Source organism: Taudactylus pleione, unplaced genomic scaffold (assembly GCF_031769625.1).
Source record: "Taudactylus pleione unplaced genomic scaffold, aTauple2 ptg000121l, whole genome shotgun sequence".
Classification (NCBI taxonomy): Eukaryota; Metazoa; Chordata; class Amphibia; order Anura; family Myobatrachidae; genus Taudactylus; species Taudactylus pleione.
Window position 1 is genome coordinate 17387525 of NW_028284523.1, and position 21434 is coordinate 17408958.

The 21434-nt window shown below is 38.1% G+C and overlaps 1 long non-coding RNA gene across 1 annotated transcript in view; it reads right to left on the reverse strand.

Annotated features, from left to right (window-relative positions):
• Positions 1 to 2817: 2817 nt before the first annotated feature.
• LOC148524186 (uncharacterized) overlaps positions 2818 to 21434 on the reverse strand; it is a 126561-nt gene continuing 107944 nt past the window's right edge. Inside the window, exon 3 of the long non-coding RNA XR_015878388.1 lies at positions 2818 to 3102. This is a non-coding gene — a long non-coding RNA (uncharacterized LOC148524186). The remainder of the gene's footprint in view (positions 3103 to 21434) is intronic.

Sequence of the window (21434 nt, forward strand, 5' to 3'; positions counted from 1 at the left end):
TTAAGTCCTTTCCCAGGCAAACAACTAGGGCAGTCATTTTAGGATTAGTTTTTATTGTGACTATTATAATGTATTCAGATATGTATCCTTGGGAAATGCAAATAGAGATAAATGGTGGTGGTAATAAACTGGGGATACAAGGAAAGGATGATATTCTAAATACAAAGATATATAGAAACATCACTAAGAAAGTCATCAAAAATGCAGTATCAATAAAATCTATGAAAACTGATACAATGGACAAATGTTCATAACAATAATTTAAGAAAAAAACACAGATTCAAAATATACATATACAAATCTTACCAAACATTAAGTTCCTGAAGAAAACTAAACAAAAGCACAGGCCATCCACCTATGTGGCATTATCTGTATAGGATTTTCTTGGTGAGTGCATGATGTGTTAAAGGTACCCAAATGAGACAGGGAATGAGGAGGGTTAGACCCTATCCAAACAAATAACATAAAACTTTGAAGCTCAACACATGAAAAACAGTATAGAATATTGGAACAATTATTGTGTCTAATAGGTAAGAAGGTTAAAGAATTAGGGGTACATTTACCAAGATTCGAGTTTGTTCGAGAACAAACTCACTGAACATCGCTGGAACTTGGATGAGATTTCTAATCTTAAACTCTCAAATTTACTAACAGTCAAATATGACCAAATCGAGTTGTTCGATGGTGAACAAATTCAAAATTACTCAGGTGAGTTTGGTGCAAACTACAGTGAGAAATCTCTCTTTCGAGTGAGATTTTTCCTGCCCACCTGAGTCTTATTTCTCCCGCCTGCATGTGATAAAGTGTAATTAATCACCCGAGAACACAGTAATCATTGCACACACACCTTTCAAGGTGATTTTGATTGGCTGAAGAGGTGACGTGATGGAATGGCATGTAAATATGCCCTGAAACGGATGAACTTCGAGGTTTTGTGGCAGGAGTTTGGAGAGACAGGGTCAGTCAGGAGTTTGTTGGTAGTGGATAGAGATTATTTTGCGATTGTTGCTTAGTGTGTAAATTAAGTCTTGTGCATATTTGTAGTCTTGTCGGTTTTTGGTGAGTGTCTATTTTTTCTGTTTCTGGTGTAGTTTATTTGGCAATTTCAGTGTTTACTTGTGTGTTGTGTGTGTGTGTTGTGTGTCTTGCTAGTGGTGGGAGAGGAGGTTTGTGTTTGTCTTTATTTTTTTTGTTTTTTGTATTAGTGGGGAGAGGAGGATGTCTGGGGTAAAGGAGAGACAAGTACAGATTGAGGGAGAGGAGGTGGCTATAACTCAATCCCATGTCACTTCAAATGAGGAGAGTGAGGTGGAGGTCCCCAGTGGGGGAAAACCAAAACTGTCCAATTTACATACAGTATGGCCAGAACCTTGCACTGGTGAGGGGAAAACCAAAACTGTCCAATTTACATACAGTATGGCCAGAACGTTGCACTGGTGATTGAGGTCATGAAGCACCAGGACCTTTTTTTTATGAGGAAGGCTGCCACCACCATGGCTCGGTGCAAAAGTGCCATTTGGGCAGATGTTGTTGCTGCAGTTCATGTGGTGGGTCCTAACAATAGGACAGAGGATAACTGCAAAATAAATGTTTTGCATATCTCAAGAGGTGGGACAAACAGAAAATGGTGAATGATATGAAGGCAGCAGAGGTTACTGGTGCTGGTTCACAATATGAAGCCAGTTACCTGGAGTACGTGGAGCCATTCAAGCACATCCAGAAGTGGTGCGCCGCTGTTACGTGTGGGGCACAGATGCCCCCAGGCAGACTTGTAAGTATTTATATTTAGCCCAAATTAAACTTGCACTATATGTTTTCACTTGTTAGTTCCTGTATAATATTTAGGTAATAACTAATAAATGCTCTACCATGTTTTTTGTTAGTTCTAAATCTAGTCATATATTTCTATTAATTTTAATATTACCATGGTGGAACAGGTTTCACATTATTCCATATGTTTGCCTGTGTAGTCTGCACCATTGTTGTGTAAGCACATTGACCTTTTTTGGTTAAATGTTAAATTTTTCATTACCCATTATTTGATATCAGATTGTGGTTGCAATACTGTATATAGCTGTCTTATTGAATAGTTAGTAGATATGATGTGTGACAATATTTAGCATTGATGGTTTAGCATTGATGGTTTGCATTGATTTTTAAATGCAAACCATGGTTGGTCACTAAACTGATTGTCACATTCTAGGCTAGGGCCTAACACATGTCAGCATGGTTTGCTGTAGTGGTGATCTGACAGGCTGCACAAACGGTGTGTTGGTATGCATGGAGGTGTATCTAGACAAGCACATGGAGCGATGGAGGGACATTTACTCCATAATTCTTTTGCAAAATGTACTTTTACGTTTTATATTATATTCTGTTTTATTCTAATTGACCAAACACATTTAAATGGAGCATGTGTGCTACTGCAGGAACACATTGTTAGGCCCAGACTTAGTCAGGTAACAGTGCTTAAAAGTCCTAATTTTTTATATATTAATCTTAAAAATTGTACTAATTACTAAAAGTTTAATTAGCACCTTCTTGAAGATAAAAAGTTTTTTGGGGTCCTTTGCTATGGGTAACATATAAATCTTGAAAATATTTTTTTGTTTTATTATAGATACCCAATAGATATAATTACATACCTATGGCCACCTTAAGAATTATCCAGACAGATATTATAATAACAATTTTAATTTAGCTTCATTGTGATAAATAAAGGAAATACTTTTAATTTGCACATAAACAATGCTTCCCCAAATAACATATGTTTTCATACATTTTTGGTGATAATATTTACATGTGTAATATTTTCTCATTTTTGCACAGCAAAACACACAACAGTTTTCAGAAGCCAACAAAGGGAGCACCATGATGATGACTCTGAGGAGGCCGGTAAGTGAATGCACATAGTCTTTTTCATCAACACAATAATGTGAGTTTCCTAAGGACACTGTCAATATTTATTAGTAGGTCCATCCAACTTTCCTCCAAAATAATGGTGAATCACATCTCTGCCACCACCACCACAACAAACCACAACAAGAAGGGAGACTCTGGCTTCCAAAGCTGGACTGTCATCACCCCATCTGGATGGTGAGTCTGGGAAATAAAGACATAAACATTACTAAGAAACAAACATAAATTATTACATATAAAAGCAGAGTCACAAACTAACATTAAAATACACTGCCATAGCAATGCAGAAAGTGGTCGCTGTGTCACCCTGGGGTTGCTCAGGCAACTTGCAGCAATGTATTCGCTATTTTTTTCAGGTAACAATGTAATCAGTTCTGTTTTCATTCTGTATTTAAGACAGGCTTGTTTGCAGGAAAATTCATATGTGTACACAGAAGTGTAATGTTTACTTTTTATTCACGCCTACAACCAATTTTCTTCAAACATTTATAAAAAACATCATAATAATAAGCTGTGCTGAATCTGTAAGTCCCAACATGGGCTGCACAAGTTTTTTATTTGTCAAATGTTGTAAGTGTAGCAGTCCATGTTGGGACCACAGAAGAACATGCCTGGAGTACATTATCTTATGTAACAACTGCAGAGGTGAATCAGCTTAATGTTTAAATAAAAAGTATTTAGTTAAACGGCCCTACCAAAAAAATATAGTAGCGTGGTGTAGTTTAAAAATCTGAGTCTAATGTACTAAAATATTACATCATTGCCGAGTTTACCTCTGGTGTAATCAGACCTTGCTGGGATGTATAGTTCCACAAAGATAGATTGGGTTTTTTTTGTCCATACTTGCAGTTATCTAATGTATTTTGGGCTTCTAGTATCACTCAAATTACACCAAGATATTATACTTAAAAAATGTTTTTTGGAGTCGAAATGTTGCCCATAGCAACCAATCAGAATCTATGTAACATTTAACTAGCACCTTCTAAAAGATAATAGCTAGAATCAGATTGGTTGCTATGGGCAACATATCCACTTTTAAAAGCTCACACTTTAGTAAATATACCCCATAGTACATTTGTAATGTCCTAAAAATAGTAAAATAAAGGCTATAAATGGGAAACTTTAAATTCACAAAGTGTACAAAGGAAATGTATTTCAGACTGCACACTCTGTACATATATATATATATATATATAATTATATATATATATATATATATATATATATCATTGGAGGTGCTACCTGTAGCGACCATTGATATATACACAAAGAAGAAATACAGGTGCACAACTCCAAATTAACTGATTATATATAAATAAATAAATTTTGGAATAAATACAGTAGAGGTTTTTGGCATAACCTCTTGTCGGGCAGGTCCCTAACATACTAAGGATGCTCTTAACACTTCACTTTTCTTATTAGAGCGGTGCCTTGGGGTGGTTTAGCTGAGCTAGTTTGGTGGTGTCCTGCACTCTGGATTTGAGCCTTAGTATGTTAGGGACCTGCCCGACAAGAGGTTACCCGGATATGGTGGGCAGGCCCATAAACTTGACCAAGATTATGCCAAAAACCTCTACTGTATTTATTGCAAAATGTATTTATTTATATATAATCAGTTAATTTGGAGTTGTGCACCTGTATTTCTTCTTTGTGTATAATTCACAAAGTGTGTTAGTTTTTAAAAGAAAATACACAGAACAATACTTACCCACTTTCATCTTCTAGATTCTAAAGATCACCCTCATGATACACAGGCTGCATTCTCGGATGAGGAAGGACTAAAGGAAGTCGAGCATATGGTTACTCTAACTCTTATCCCGAAAACTCTGACTATGCCAACCACACCCACTGTGCCATCTTTTAGCACCTACCCCTCCACCACAACAGCCAGACACTTCCTACTGGCAAGAAATGGTAGCCTTGCAACAGCGACAAATAGAATTGCTAACCACACACAAAATAATACCATAAATAAAATAGGTCACAGGCACAATAAAAATTTGATATGTCAGATGGTGGAGCTAACACTTATTGCAAACACCAGTCACAGTTACACCAACAAGAATCTCAAAATAGGTACAATGACTATTTCCTAAGTTTATTAGACCAGCACATCCCAGGCCCCAATGCCAGTCGGTATACCACCCCGACAAACACCCCGTACGAGAGATGACACATAAGCAGGCCAGGGTGGCAGGGGTTGATCTAAATAACCTCTGAAACACAAAATAAGGATAAAAAGTTAATTCTAGATATTGTTAGACATGGTACTATGTACATTCCATGTTGATATTAACCTTTTTGGGAGTGTTCCCCAATATTTGTGTGTTAAAATATCACTTGAAACCAGCAACATAAACATTGCACTACTTTATTTTAGGCTAATGTGTTAATGCATTGTGCATTCTGTTTTTTCCTTTTCAAAGGATTATTCTGTTATATTGTTAGACATGGTACGGTACTATGTACATTTCATGTTGTTATTGACCTTTTTGGGAGTGTTCCCCAATATAGAGTATGTTTGAAAATATGACACTTGAATCCAGCAAATTAAAACATTGCACTACTTCTTTATACAATGTTACTGTGTTAATGCATTAAAATAGTTTTTAAAAAAAAATATGTATTGTCCAATTATTGCTGCAACATACGTTGGTTGACTTTTGTTTAGGCACTATACAGTAGGTATTCCTATCTAACAACAGAAAAATCACAATGTGTTTCTAAAGTTTATGGTGCTACTGGGTTTGGTGAGGTATCCCATGTGTACATAATACTTAAAGATAATATATTTTTATGTAGACAGAACACACTTTGCCATTTAATTATAAAAATATGAGTTATTAGTAATGTTAATGTCGTCCATACCAAACAATCATTGTACTTTACACATTTACTGCACATCTTATAGAAGATAATACCTAGGGGTAAATTTACTAAAGTGAGAATTTTAGAAGAATAGCAACCAATTAGATTCTACTTAACATTTAACTAGCACCTTCTAGAAGATAATAGCTAGAATCTGATTGGTTGCTATGGGCAACTTAACTTTTAAAAGTCACTTCTAAAAACTCTCACTTTAGCAAATTTACCCCCTACAATTTGCCTGGTTGCTATGGGCAACAGCTCCACTTTGTCAAAATGTCACTTTAAATAATAAACACCTTTGGCAATTACAGTCGTAGATCTTAATGTAATAACTGACAAGTCTGATCTTACAGATGTGTTATGGACATACAGCAACCCCTCCTCCCCCCAAAAATAGGCAAAAGATGGCAACGTAAGGGGTTGGGTGTAATTTATCCACATGTCTACTACATTTGGAACACTGAGAAACCAATTTGTGTGGATACAGGTTTAAAAATTAGGAAAAAGGGCAAAAAAAATACATTTTAAAGAGTGTTTCAGCAAATAAAAAACAACATTAATTCAGCATGCTTTTAACAACTTAATTAATTCTACTATGAACAATGTTAAACTTAAGAACATTTTTGAAGAAAAAAACATGGATAATGACAAATAAGGGTACACATATTTACATGCCACTTTGAACCTGTTTGATACTTGCACATTATTGAAATGATTAAGAGCTAAAGGACAGGCTAATATTGTGAAATATGACAAATGCTATATACTTACCCAGCAGCAAACCCTCCAGCATTTGTCCAGCCTCAAATTTATCATGTAGGATGGACAAAGGCAATGTGACATGAGCCAGGGTAGCCAACTACCACACTCATGATTTTGTGTTTTGCATCACAAACAATTTTCAAGTTTATGAAATAGGCATGATGCCGATTTAAATAGACATGAGCCCTCAGCCCAATGTGTGTGCAGTCTACAGCACCAAGGAATTTTTCACATGCCTGCATTGCCATAAAAAGCTACATTGACTGCATGCCAGTGTGATTACTGGCTAGGGAAGCAGGTTGAGGTGTTTAGCAGAGGCTCAAATGCAGCCATAACCTCAGCCAGGTATCTCAAAAAAGTTGATGGGGATATACCAACTACTATAACAGTAATAGACTGGAAGTTTCCAGTGGCAAAAAAGTGCAACAAACTCAAAAGCTTATGCACGTGAGTGTCCTGTCTCAGGGTCTAAGTCCAGTTTGACACGGTCATACATATGGAATATGTTGGAAATATTGATCCAGAACATCCGTATGACCTCACAATCGACCAATGCATACAGGTTCAAATGCCCTCTAAAAAAAGTGGCCTACGCAGCCTCTGCAGTACCTGCAAAAAGTTTCTTGCTCCTGGTAGCTTCCAGCCTGGTGGTAGAGCCTCTGGTATCCCAGCCATATGCAAGACACAGCAATACTCATCTGCCCTTATTGCTCTCACAACATAATGCATGTGAATTACGGCCTTTTATAGGCTTCCTGAGAGTGTGCTAATTATCCTTAATGTAAAATACATGCAAACTCGCAGAAAACACAAGTGTAATTTGAAGAGCGTTTTTGTTCTCTCCCCAGTTTTTTCTAGCTTCTGCAGAACATGCAGCTTCCAGGTAGGTCTATTTGTTTTGAGGATTCACATCAGAATTTGGTATTTCTCAGGAGAGTTTACAAAATCAATCTTGGTATATTTCCGAGTTGTATTTATTCCATGGAAAGTACTTACGAATTGGGTCAATGGTGTATTCAAACGAGTTTGCTTTCTCTCCCGAGATTTTGCAACCCGATCAAGGAATCTCCCTTGGGTTTGCCTTTAGTAAATTTGCGAGTTGGTGAAAATGCCTAAACTCACCCGAGATTGCAATCTCGACCACACTCGAAACTCGAGTCATACATAAATGGGCATGTGAGAAATCCATATATTCTACAATGAGACCTGTATTACAGAAAAAAGCTAATTCCTGGCTTCCTGTATAAATTAAGAAACATGCTTCCTTAGGATCCAAGCTGTGGTTATAAGGTAATTGTCTATGTTTACTGAAAACATTCATAGACACAGGAGGTCACACAGTAGTTATTTAAAGTTAGATCAGAATGAAAGTTATGTTCCTTGTTCCTTCAGGTGAGATTAATAAAAGTACTGTATGCAGAAATATTCAGACATTTTAGATGAGATCTTGAAAAAAGGGAAGTTGATATAAGGTTCATAAAAGGCCAGAAAGTAACTCTTTAAAATTTCATTAAACTTCATGTTAAAAACTTGAACAGGAGTGTTTAACCTTCTGTACTGTACATCTCAGGTCAAAAAGATGAAATAGAGAATCATATGGTAGAAGATGATAAATTACATGAGAGGCTAGGAAAATACTATATGAGAGCACAATGTTTTAGAATTGCTTAATCTATCAAAATGGTATACAGGTATTTATGGCTGGTTCTCAGGTTTACTAATATGATTCATAAATATTTTGATCACAGTGGGAATCATTTTGCTGAGTTCAATATAGTGTTATAGTAAGATGCTTGCCTTGCATTTGGTAAACGTTTTAAAAGTATATGCCAAGACACAGGATTAGGGTGAAAAGGTATTTATTATTATAACAGTATATGTACTAAGGAATTGTAAAGCCTAAGGATTTGCTTCTATGGGAAAACACACCAAAAAGGTATAGCTGACATACTCAATGAAGTGGTAGCCATAGAATACCCTGGGGTGTTTAACACTGTATGCAGGGCCATTGAGAGCCTGGCCAGGCACGTGTAATGGAGGGGCGTGTCCTAATTGCAGGAGGCTTGGCCATGCCCTCTTAAAAACCACATCACGTTTGCAGTGCCACGTAGCGGTGCTGCGCGCTGGGGAGGGGGATGCTGTAAGACCCCCAGCCCGGCACTAAGCAGGGGGGGGGGATTGCTCCCCCCACAGCCATAGGAGACTGCTTTGGCTGCTGCAGCAGCCATGAGCAGTTTCACACAGCAGCCCAGCACAAGCTGTGTGCTGAGCTGCTGTGAGGGAGGGGGGGTGGACACCAGGTCCCTCTAGCAAGCCCGGACTATTCCGTGCTAGGGGGAAATTATCTGTTGGGGAGGAGGGGGGGTTCTTCTGTACTAGAGAGAGATAATATGTATGATGGGGGGTTATTTAGTGCTAAGGGAGATGATGATCTATCTTGGGAGGGGGATATTTTCTGCTTGGGCAGGAGGATGGTACTGGGGAGATGCAGGATGATGGTGCTGGGGAGACACCAGATAATGGTTTCGGGGACAAGCAGGATGATAGCGCTTAGGAGATGCTGGATGATAGCACTGGGGAGACACAGAAGGATTATGCTGTAGAGAAGCATGTGGATGTTGCAGGATAGAAGCAAGAGGATGATGCTATAGAGAAGCAGATGAATAGCATTGGAGATGCACATGGGGGAATGGGCTGGAGACACACCGAGGTGACGGTGCTGGAGACACACAAATAGGATGGTTGGACCACTGGTATAATTAGAAGAAAAGACTGGGGGACATTATTCTTCAGTAAGACAACAGTTTTAATGATTCTAAATTACTGTTGCAAATGGTACCAAATTAGCAAATAAATTTTATTAATATAAATTTGTTTGAAAAGGGAAACTCACATTTTGTTCTGCCTCAAAACTGTTACTATGCATTATATGCTTGAACCTCTTTTGCATGATGATAACATTGGCTTTATTCTTGCGGAAAAAGCCAGCTTCCAGACCATGTGATTTTCTACATGAATAGTGAATACCGACTCTGAAACTGCCTGTCCGAGGAGGAGCAATTTCTTCAGAGCTTCCCCATTACAGAGAAATCATATAGGTAAGAGAATACTCTTTCACATGCTTGCTGTGCTTACTCACTGAAGAGAGGGACTGGGGGCATGCCCATCAGCTCCTGGAATAAATTGGGAAAGTTGCTTGTGGACATGGCATTTCACATGAGGCCACACCCCTTGTCACAAGGTCATGACCACTTTTTTGGGTGCGCATCTGCATTGCACACACATAGGGCCACTTTATAAATGTTTCCAGGGCCACTTTAAATTACCAATCCACCCCTGAACAAGATACATGTATGTGCTGGCACTGTAGGAACAGCACAAAGCATGCAATTAGAGGCACATATATTTTGTCACTTTGGTAACAGTGCATAGCATGCAATGAGAGACATGAATGTGTTTTGTCACTGTGGGAATGACATGTAGTGCGCAATGATATACATGGAGTATAGTGCAATAACCCAGGAGCTCAATTCAGATAACAAGTGTATCAGAGTACACATACCCACACAGATTATAAATACAAGCAGGTGGAATTGACACAACCAAATAACCTGGAGTCTTAGACCCTAACTGCACTCCACCGGGAATCTCCGCAAGAGGATATAAACTTTACTCAGTGAAGGTCCAGGTCATGGCCCAGTGTAGTTGGTTCCCACCGTAAAGGCAGCAAATTACTTAGCTGGCTGGGAACAGCACAGATGGAGGTGCACAAATGGATAAAAACAATAGTTTTCAGAGTATTCAGTGGTAACTTCTGTTACTTATCTGCAAAGAATATAACAGGATATATGGAAGGTTTGCTTAACTTCCTGAAGAATATATCTGCATTTGCACCTGTATTCATTATTTTATACAAATTGTTTAATAACTTGATTAAAGCTCTTTTGCTTATGTGCAAAGCTTAAAAACATAGCACACGAGTAAAGCATTCTCATTTTACTTATAACCTTGGACATCATATAATTACATAATCCATTTAGATTTATGCAAAATGCTTAAAAATCTAATAGAGCATGGAGGTAAATTACAAACAATACCAATGTAAAACAAGAAAAACTTAAAAACAATACTGCAAAATACCCTTCTTACTGTAGCTACTTTTCACATTAGTAACACCAGAACCAAGATGGTTATAGAGAAGGGTTGGACATTGACCATTGATGGTAAGCAACCAACAATTGTTTAAAACAATCAGTCAAAGGTTTTGCCATTCAGGTTAGAGCTATCAATGGTAACCTGGTGGTTCACAGTTAATTTTTATTGTGTGCTTCTGTCCACTGAACATGTGCTGTCAATAACCATCAATAGTTAAAAAAAACATTAACCATCAGTGAATGGAGTGTGCTTTGATGGACAACCCTAATTTAGAGATTAAGAGAAGCTTCCTCTAGCAATTCATATTTAACCATACAGTGACCTTTTCAAGTATGACGTTTGAAATGTTATGACTGAACTTAGTAATAACAGTTGATAAATTGTCTGATTTGCTCATCTGTTTATGCTAAAGCTGTGTATGGGATATGGTTTAGGTGGCAAGCTAGTTATGCAATGTGTGAGTAGTAATTTGTGACCAGGCTTGTTTGAGATGCATTGTAAATGGTGGCACTTGATTTGTGGGAATTCTAGCATAATAATTTATTAAATACTTTTGACATAAAACCTGAAATACACTGGTACTACAAGGATAGGTTAAAAGTGACTGTGTTCATAATGTTTTTGAACATAAGTATTATAGGTTTAATTAAAATGTGTGGCCACTGATTGATTGATTGATTGATTGATTGATTGATTGATTGATTGATTGATAAATCAATGTGTTGAAGACTGTTTTTTTAATATCTAAGAGGTAATAAAGGCATAGGGGGGTATCCAATTAGCCCCAAAGTCAGCCCGATGCCAGCACTTATTGGGGGGGAGGTTTCACAAAAAAAAAAGAGTGAAAACACATAGGTCTGCAAGCTTATCGTGACTCCTATGTGTTTTCAGGAGAACTATCCTATTATTTTAACCAAAATATTAGGATAGGGTAAAAAAAAACATTAGCGAAAATTGGGGATAATCGGTGAAAAATCCCCATTTTTCGCTGATCGTGGGAATCAATTAGAGCCTGAACAATATTCGGGGCTAATTGGATACTGCTCATAATATTTTAAAAACACTTGTGTACAGGTAACAGGAGGCTAATTCTTGTATGATAATTGTTTCATTTGTGTGATGAATAGACATGTAGCACTAGTGCTTACAGTGGAATAGCCAATGCCATTTTCAGTGACAGTCAATCTCCAAAATAAAAAAGATAGAAAATTATACCATGTTGACTTGACAAATACTAAATACAAACACTGATTTATTTATTTTTACCACGGAACAGCTAGACATAAAAATAGAGTAGTATTGTAAGACATTGTTATATAGTAAGGAATTTTAAATGTACAATTATTTTTAAACCATATAAACATTTCTAACAATGGTATAAATATAAAATATGCATTTAATTTATACATATATTCAATGCCCCTCTAAAATATGAAAAGGGTTTCTAGATTTGACAGATTACTAAGATTTTTGAATTCTACACAAAGAACCTAGAAGCCCAAACATAGCCAAACATAGAAATAGGGAGGAGGGAAAAATATAATAAAAGCACCTTTACCATTGCTAAAATATCAAAAACTGCCAGAAATTGTAAAGTTTGGAAACCACCATTAGACACATTACCCTCCCAAAATTATCATTAGTATAGAAGCCAGAAAGACAATTGTTGCATTACAACTGCAAATCTGTATTTTATCAAAGCATTTAAGCTTGCAGTCCAAATTCAGTCCATACACTAACGTATAACACTCCATTAAATTGCAGATAAAAGCATTTAACTTCCAGATACAGAGGCTGACATCCCAAAAATCAGCTGGTTTGCAAACCACACACAAATAGGCCTTATATACTGAAGTCTTAATTGACAACAGCCATGGCAATTCTTGAGATACGTGTGGATCCCATGTTTTTGTTTTGTTCTAAATCTTCATCGTGTTTTGGTTTTGGCAAAAACACCTTCAAATATTTTGGTTATAGATTTATTTAAAAATACTTAAAAACTGCTGAAATCATGTAATTTGGACCTATATTTGTTCCTACAATATTATTAACAAAAATAAATTAATGTTCAGTCATCTCCAGTCAATTGTGACCACCTTGCAGCTCACTATGTTGTTTCATCAATATTGGCTGAAGGCTGCAGTGAGCTGGAAGACTGAACTATGCATCAGAGCTGTGGCACAAACATATGGCAGTTTAAAAGTATATAATATCTATGAAAAATAGTGGCAAGCTGAAATGGCAGTATAATAAACTATATCACTCCATAGACCAGCACAGCAAAATGGAGGTGAAGTATTTGGTGGTAGCCAGGTAAAGCATTGATTCATTGATTACTAACAGTAATAACGATAAAGTAAAATAATCGAAGACTTGACAAACTATTAAAATACATGCATCAAAAATCCCAATGAGATTTTTAAAATGAAAACTGTAACCAAACAACAAATCACAGGCCTGAGGACAATACAAGACATTCAAAGCAGAGTAACTGTGATAATTATTAATGATATGATATTGTGAATTGATAATACTACTATTTATCAGTGGAGAAGCTACATAAAATATGGCATATATGCCTAGATGAGAAGCCGGTGATGGATGTGTTTTCAAGATACAGTAGAACATGAACACCCCAGTAAAGTACAGTAATATACACTGTCTGCCAAACACACACAATCTTGGCAAAGCCCATAATGAAAAAGTAATGCACAATGGAATTGTCCTAGGGCTTCCCCACCCACCCTTATATTATTGTACATGCACAGTTCAACAAACCACTTCAACGATAGGGACTGATCCTTTTGTGGCTGAAGAGCTTGGTTTGTCTGGGCCCCAACAAACCAAGCTACCAATGGGATTAAGGTGGCTAAGGTGTTAATCATTCTCATAGTTGAAATATATCATTACCAGCATCTTCAATACCCTCATCACTGCTGTTATTATCATCATCACACATTATTTGTTCATCCCCACTAAAACCATTACTAAAGTTTCTACTTTGTTGTAATTGGCAAAAGAGGTCTTCCTAATAGAAGTTGAAATTCATTTTATTGTCCATCATTTTTTCCATATTTTTTTTGTAATTTGCCTCCTATGCCCATCTCTCACAAGGTTCCTGGCTGTGCTAAATATTGTTTCTGAGTAGAAACTGGAAGGTAGACAGCTTAAGTAAACTAATTTTAGTTTTTTTTACAAGGGGCTCCAAATTGCTTTTTTTTCTCCCATTATTCAAAAAGACTGTGTGACAAGAAATTTTGTACATCATCATTAAATAAATTCTCTACTATTCAATTGTTGCTTACTGTATCATATTGAGTCATGATAGAGGAGTCAATAATTTGGGGGAATTCAATTAAGTCTGACCAGATGTCATAATGTTTCACTCTGGAGGGCTAGGTTGACTCATCTTCATCACATATAATGGGTTTGATTAAACTGGGTTACTACCTCTTGCTTCAGTTGGTGTCATGGCAAAAGGAATTATCGCAGCTGCTGCAATTTTCTACATACAGTTGTTGAATTCTGAAAAAGCCCAGAATTTTTAGGTGACAAACAGTATCTCCTGCATTCACTTTTCATTTTTTAAAGAAAATTGAATCATTAAGTTTTTTTGTGTGCAAAACATGGTATGTGTTGAAATTCACCCAATAATAATGCTTGCACAATGTTACTAGTGTTATCAGAAATGTCAAATCCTAAGGTGAGTCTTAGTTGGGTAAAACATTTTTGCTATCACATCCCTGAGTTTTTCCAGTAGATTGTCACGGTATGCCTCAAGTAGCCTGCCTGTGAATGAGCTGATGTTGTGTTAGATACTGCTGCTGCATAAGGTGATACACCACCCAGTGTGCTTTCACAGTCATGTAATTAGTTTGAATAGAACTACTAGTCCAATTATCTGTAGTTAAGTGGATAGTCAGCACAATGGCATTTTCTAGTCAAAGAATAACTTTTTAGTTTAATTTGCCAGTACAGGTGATGAATTGCTGTTCTGGTAAATGGAATCAAGTCTACTTGGTCTCATTCTGTGATGAAGATTCACCCCCAGCAGCAGCAACCTTAGAGTGCATGAATTCTTATAGGGAACCCTAGATAGGAGGAGTCAGTCTTTACAAATTGTGTGCAGGACTTCCTCCAATCATTAATAAGTAGGTTGATGATGAAGGTGTTGCCCTTGGTGATTGCATGTGCTGAGATCTTATCCATGCTGCGGGTAGCCGATTCTGGTCTGTGTTATTAGTTTACATGGTTTTCCAGATCTTGATAAATAACTTGCATGCACTTGTTGCGAATGATGGAACAGGAAGGAGGTGCCTAGATGATTAACTTTACTACTTTTTACTTTGGAATCACAAATGTAACATATGCCTTGAAACTGTTTTAAGGATTTGGTTAAAATGTGTCTGTAGGAAAGTGGTGGCAATTTTGGTCTTATGGCCAGGCATGACATTGTTATTTCTTCTCATCACTGGTAAGACAAAAGGTGGCTGACTTACTGCACTTTGACACAAACAACATTTCCTTATGACATTTATCATCTTATTCTTGACCAACACATTAAACAATGACACCCTCATTAGCATCATATACACAAATATCCCCCTTATCCTGGACCACTTCCACAGTGGCATCCTCAAATTTTGTCATCATCATTACTTTTAGTACACGATCATGCTCACATTTGCAGAGGGTTCGGAAATGTTGGAAGGAGGATTCTTTAGGATTAATGTGTTAGAAATGTCTGGCTCTTACATAGCACTTCTGGACACTCTTAGACTCTCCTGAGGGATCTGTGAAGTGTGTGAACCCACAGTTTGTTCTTCAGCCTTAGTGTTATTTTTCTTTTTGTGGACAGGTTTGCCAGTTTTAAAAGACACACATCCAATCTCAGAGCGAGATGGTGTTGCATGAGGGTTTATAGAAGATGCCTGACAGTGTTTTGCCCTGACTTTAGCAGTAGACATTCTAGTGCTTGAAAGAGCAGAAGCAGGATCACCACTCACATAGAAAGGACATGGTCTGAGCCTATCCTTACCACTGCGACTGATGTATGGCATTTTGCCAGATATTCATTTTTGGACAGTAACATTTCCCTTTATAGGTAGAAGTGATGTTTTCTTTAACATTTTTAAATCCTCTTTTGATTTGAGGTGCCCTTCCTTAAACCTTCTTTCCCTTTTACTTCCATTAGTAGCTCTTAAATAAGTGGTATCACTGCCAGCACTAGTATTTGGTTGCTCCTGATCTTCTATCAACTGACCCATGATGGATTTTAATTTTTACACTGCTTAACCACTACCACAACAAGTGAATGCACAATGAGATAAGGAAAGGAAGCACTGTTACCTTTACCATACAGTTTTATTAAAAAACTGGATATATTTGTTGACACCAAAAAATACACATCTAGACAGCCATAAAGTACAGAAATAATAAATGCAGCCTCTATGAAACTCACTCTTTAGCACTTTCATTTATTTATAATAAAAGACATAAAGGGGGCAAATTTACTAAAGTGAGAGTTTTTAGAAGTGAGTTTTAGAAGAGATGTTGCCCATAGCAACCAATCAGATTCTAGCTATTATCTTCTAGAAGGTGCTAGTTAAATGTTAAGTAGAATTCCTGCAATTTTAGGGAGAGTAAGCATGTATGATCGTAGCCAGTTTGTACTGCAATGCACTAGATTGCAGTTATTGAGAGCAAGTTTGTCTGACAAACACACATACACAATGACAAAGATCACCCTCCCTACCTAATCCCCATCTACCAACCCTATAACTCTCTCTGTCCTCCTAATGGCATTTTTTTTAAAGACCAACTAAAGTCCACGCCTTCTCCTTACACTCACTCAGGTGAAATAGTACCTTATCATGAAGGAAGGATTGCTATATGAAATCCAAAACATTTGACATCTGAGATTTAAGTGGAAATTATATTTTGCCTTGTTCTGAGAGTGTGGATGTGAGAAACAGATATTAAACAGAGCAGAAGGGCTCTCTCTCTCTCATTACTAGAAATGACAAAAAACTTCATTACAATAAATGTTAGACAAACATACAAAACATCAATAATAATATTATTAACAACACACACAAATGCAAACCTAGATAATTGTACCAAATTGATTAGATTTTTCTATGCAGCAGGTAATTATCTCACTATTGACTCATCATTTTCAAAAATTCCAAAAAGATCACCTCACCAATACAGTATATGCAGGTCAATACCAATAATCATAGACTTCAAGAATATAGAACAATCACACTATTAGGAAGGAACAGAATATCATATAAAACATCGATAATTTATGTTTTCATTCAACAATTTTGGGGCAATAGTGCTCAAATTAAAAATCCATGTTGCCTATCTTTGCAACAAAACCTTTGCACGGTCACCACCCCTCTCGAGCATTGGTACATGGTCAATTAGCATACTTTTTAACATAGATGTCTGATGTCCCATCTGCATAAAATGGTGGGCCACCAAGTTATCACTTCTACCATCTCTGATGGCCTGCCAGATCGATGTATGGTGATTGGCCATGTGCTCATGAAAACTTCTCACAGTTTTGCTCACATAGTATAGGCCGCATTGGCACATCAATATATAGATCACGAAGGTGGATGTACATGATAATCAATATTTAATACCAATCTTGACCCCTGTGTGGGGGTGGATAACTCCTTACCAGGGATCATACCACTGGAGGTTGTACAACCACGACACCAAAAAACATCCTAATTTATTTCTTTGCAGCCATGTATTATTCATCTTCTTATGGAAGTTTTTTGCTGGTTTCATTAAGAGTTGTTTCAGATTTGGACCCCTTCTAAATGCACTATTGGCTGGTTTGCTACACTCTTTAATGCTACATCGGTCCCAACAATTGGCCAATGTTTTTTCACTGCCTTAGCAAAGCTTGCGGCTCTGGTGTTATACTGGGGGGGTCACTATCATTCTTCCACTTGAGGTTTTCTCTCTCTATATATCTCTCTCCTGATAGATATGGCAGGCTCTCCTCAAACAACTCTTGATGACTTTCTTTGAATAACCCTGCACCAAAAATCTTTGTAGCATGTCACTTATCTGCATCTCTGCCAATTCCTTCTCTTTGTTATTGCGCAAGACTCTGACAAATTGTGAATCTGGAATGCCTTCCTTTAGGGCCTTGGGGTGGTGACTCGTTGCATATAAGATAGAAAAAGTGTGGTTCCCAATTTTTCATCATTCTTGAATTGAGAGATATCCAAATACTCTATTTTATCTGCCTGCATATTACTGGTAAATCTAATTTAGCCCTGAAGCAGATTCAGCTCCCTAACCATCTGATAAAAATGGTCATTAGTGCCATGCCAGAGAATCAATATGTCATCAATAAAATGAAAATAGTGCAGAATGCTTGGACCATATTTTGGGTATTTATATTAACACTCATATTGTGTCATATACAAATTAGCATACACAGGAGCTGAGTTAAAACTCATGGCAATCCCAGCATTCTGTACAAAAAAAGAACCACCATATGGGGGGGAAGGTGAGCCATATCTGTGAGCCATGCTGTGATGTTGGTGACATGTTAAATGGCCCTTTGAGGACCAAGGTCAATAGACAAATGAGAGTATTATGATGAATGCATGAACTGTCTTTATTTAACTTGATGGCTGAAATATACACAGCAGTGGTGTTTTATACTGGGTGGTGAATATTAAAAGGAATATCGCAAGAGAAATCAGAGTTAAGGAATAGTACTTTCATTTTATCTGGATATATTGATAGGAGTGCAATGCATCGGTACTCCAATTGAAGTGCACCCCTAGGATGATGATGAAAAAAGTACATGTTCAAGCTCAGGACTATATATATATTCCTTATGGCTTTCGAGTCAAAAACACTCCAACAATTGGCCAATTTAACCCTGAATTATGCCATAGGTGGATCGGTATCTTAAACAAGTGTGGCATGGACCTGATGCTTCTCGTCATAGAGGAGGCAGGCAGAGAGCTCAAAACTATTAGAGAGAAGTTAGTTTGAAACCATTAATAAACATATTTTTGAGCAGGAACCATCTAGTGATTTACAACAGAAAGTTAAGACACAATGTGAAACATACCGGAGAGAGCTATTTAGGTTCAAACAGTACAAATATCAAATGGTAAAAACTGACTATGAGGAGAATAAGGTCTATTGTTGGACCATGGGTAATGAACAGACGAGACAACCATTCTTTAGATCTAGACAATGCAACAGAAAAAGAGATAACATAACTAGTGATCCGTCAACATCTAACAGTGACAGTGAGTTTGCTGCACCAGATTCAGATAACCCTACTATGGAAGCATCTGTCCCTTTAGGGGTACTACCAACAAGCGCAGGCGAGCCAACAGGTCGGCCACCCGTAGGGGTGGGCAAACCGAAAGGATCCAGAGGCAGAGTAAGCAGAAAGAGAACCTAGTGGTTAACCTATCATCCAGAACATTCAGCGATACTGAAATGAGGGTGCTTAACAAAGGACTGTCATTTGTACCCACGACAAAACATAATGAATTCGCTTGGCACATGGATCTGCATAAATGCTCACGCAAACTGCTGCTGCATGAATATTACCAACACAGTGTCACAAACCATGCTAGAGACCTCCGGCTGAGACCCCTGCATCTCTCCACATGCTTATGTCATCGCCCCTTGCTGAGTAAATGCTTCACCCAATGCACCACACTCCATCCCGGAGCCCTATTCAAGTGCTCATCCCATCCAGTGAACTCTGTCTCAGAGTCTGACTCAAGTTCATATATCAATTCTGCATACTCCATCCAGAAGTTATATTCAACTACCCTCCAGTATTGGTATCATTATTCAAGTTCTACAGTATTCAATTCTACAGTTTCTCGCCACAGTACCCCCTGAACCTCAGAGACTTTTATCTTAGTTTACAGTGTCTTCAGTTAAGCATCTCTGCACCAAGGACTATAATTACCATCTTACGTTTAGTTCTCATTTTACTGTATGCAAAGGAATTACATTAAACCATCTAAATTCCAACTCTCTCCTGGTCCTGGTGTCTCTGTATCTCAACCCAGTTTCGGTCCACCCCTTCCAATATCTCAAGCCATGACAGTTTGTACTGGCCACATGGATTCATCTGGTACCCAGAGCCCTGGACCAGGATCTGTCCAGGATCTACTGAATCGCCTGGGTAGACAAGAGTCGGCTCAAGTGCAGTTGATGCAATATGTTCAGGATATATCTACTTGTCTGGATAATGTTCAAACTCTCCTCTCAGGAATATATAGAGCAGATCTCCAGTCCAGTAATCCTACTTCTGTAACCACTCCCGCTGTAGCCTCTGCTCCAGTGCCTCATCTTCAGCTACCTCTTCCCAATAAATTCGATGGGAATCTAAAGCTCTGTCATAGATTTTTAAATCAATGCGAGATTCATTTCGAGTTACAGGCAGCAAGCTTCCCTACTTCCACAATTCGAGTAGCATATGCCATATCACTACTGACCGGTCAAGCCTTGGACTGGGTCTCTCCTGTCTGGGAGAAAGCAGACCCAATTCTTTCCAACTATACTGAGTTCGTAACCACCTTCTGAAGAATCTTTGATGAACCAGGTAGAACAACCTCAGCCACAAATGATGTGTTGTGTCTCCATCAAGGAAGCAGGACTGTCAGCCAATATGTGAATCAGTTTCGCACCACAGCCTCAGAGCTGACCTGGAAAGAGGATGCCTTACCTGCAGCCTTTTGGAATGGGTTGTCATAGAGAATTAAGGATGACCTAGCTTCCCGTGAGCTGCCTTCATCTTTGGACGCCTTGATTTCTTTATGTAATAAAGTCGACCTGCGTCACAGAGAGCCAGCCATGGAAAGAAGTCAGTTTGACCGCCCTAAAAATCATTCTGTTCCTCAAGTTGCTTCGCCCTCTACTCCTCCTGATGAGCCTATGCAAGTGAATCATTCTCGACTCTCTGCTGAAGAACGTTAAAGGAGATGTCTAGAAAATCTTTGCCTGTACTGTGCTTCTTCACACCACTACCTCAAGTCTTGTCCTTGCTGTCCGGGAAATGCCCCCTCCTAACCTATGACAGGGGGGTTAGGTTAGGAGTATCCATGGAATCGCACAAGGAAACTGACCCAACTCTCATTGCCTTGTTGGAAGTGAACCAAGTCTTCCTAAGTGTTCTCGCCTTGCTTAACTCAGAGGCTGCCAGGAATTTCCTCACTTTGGACTTCGTTCACAGACATCGCATATCCACCAAGTGGCTACCACAACCAGTCTCTTTAACTGCTATAGATGTTAGTCGAATCATCGGTGGGAGCATTACAAATCACAACCAACCTTTGAAGCTCAAAGTTGGGGCACTTCACGTGGAAACCATGTCCTTCCTTTCATTCCTAAAGCCTCTCATGAAATGATTTTGGGCCTCCCATGGCTTCAAAGACATAACCCTAGTATCATTTGAATGTCCTTGCAAATTGTCTCCTGGAGTCCATTCTGTTTTCAGAACAGTCTTCCTCAAATTGTTACTATCCAAAATTCCTGTATGAAATTCTAGAAGGTCTTCCTGAAACCTATCAGGACTTCTCCAACATCTTCAGTAAACAAGGAGCTGACACTCTCCCTCCACATCATGAATGGTACTAACCCATTGACTTGGTGAATGGGAAAACTCCGCCGCGTGGACGAGTCTATCCCCTCTCGTTACCAGAGACTCAATCCATGTC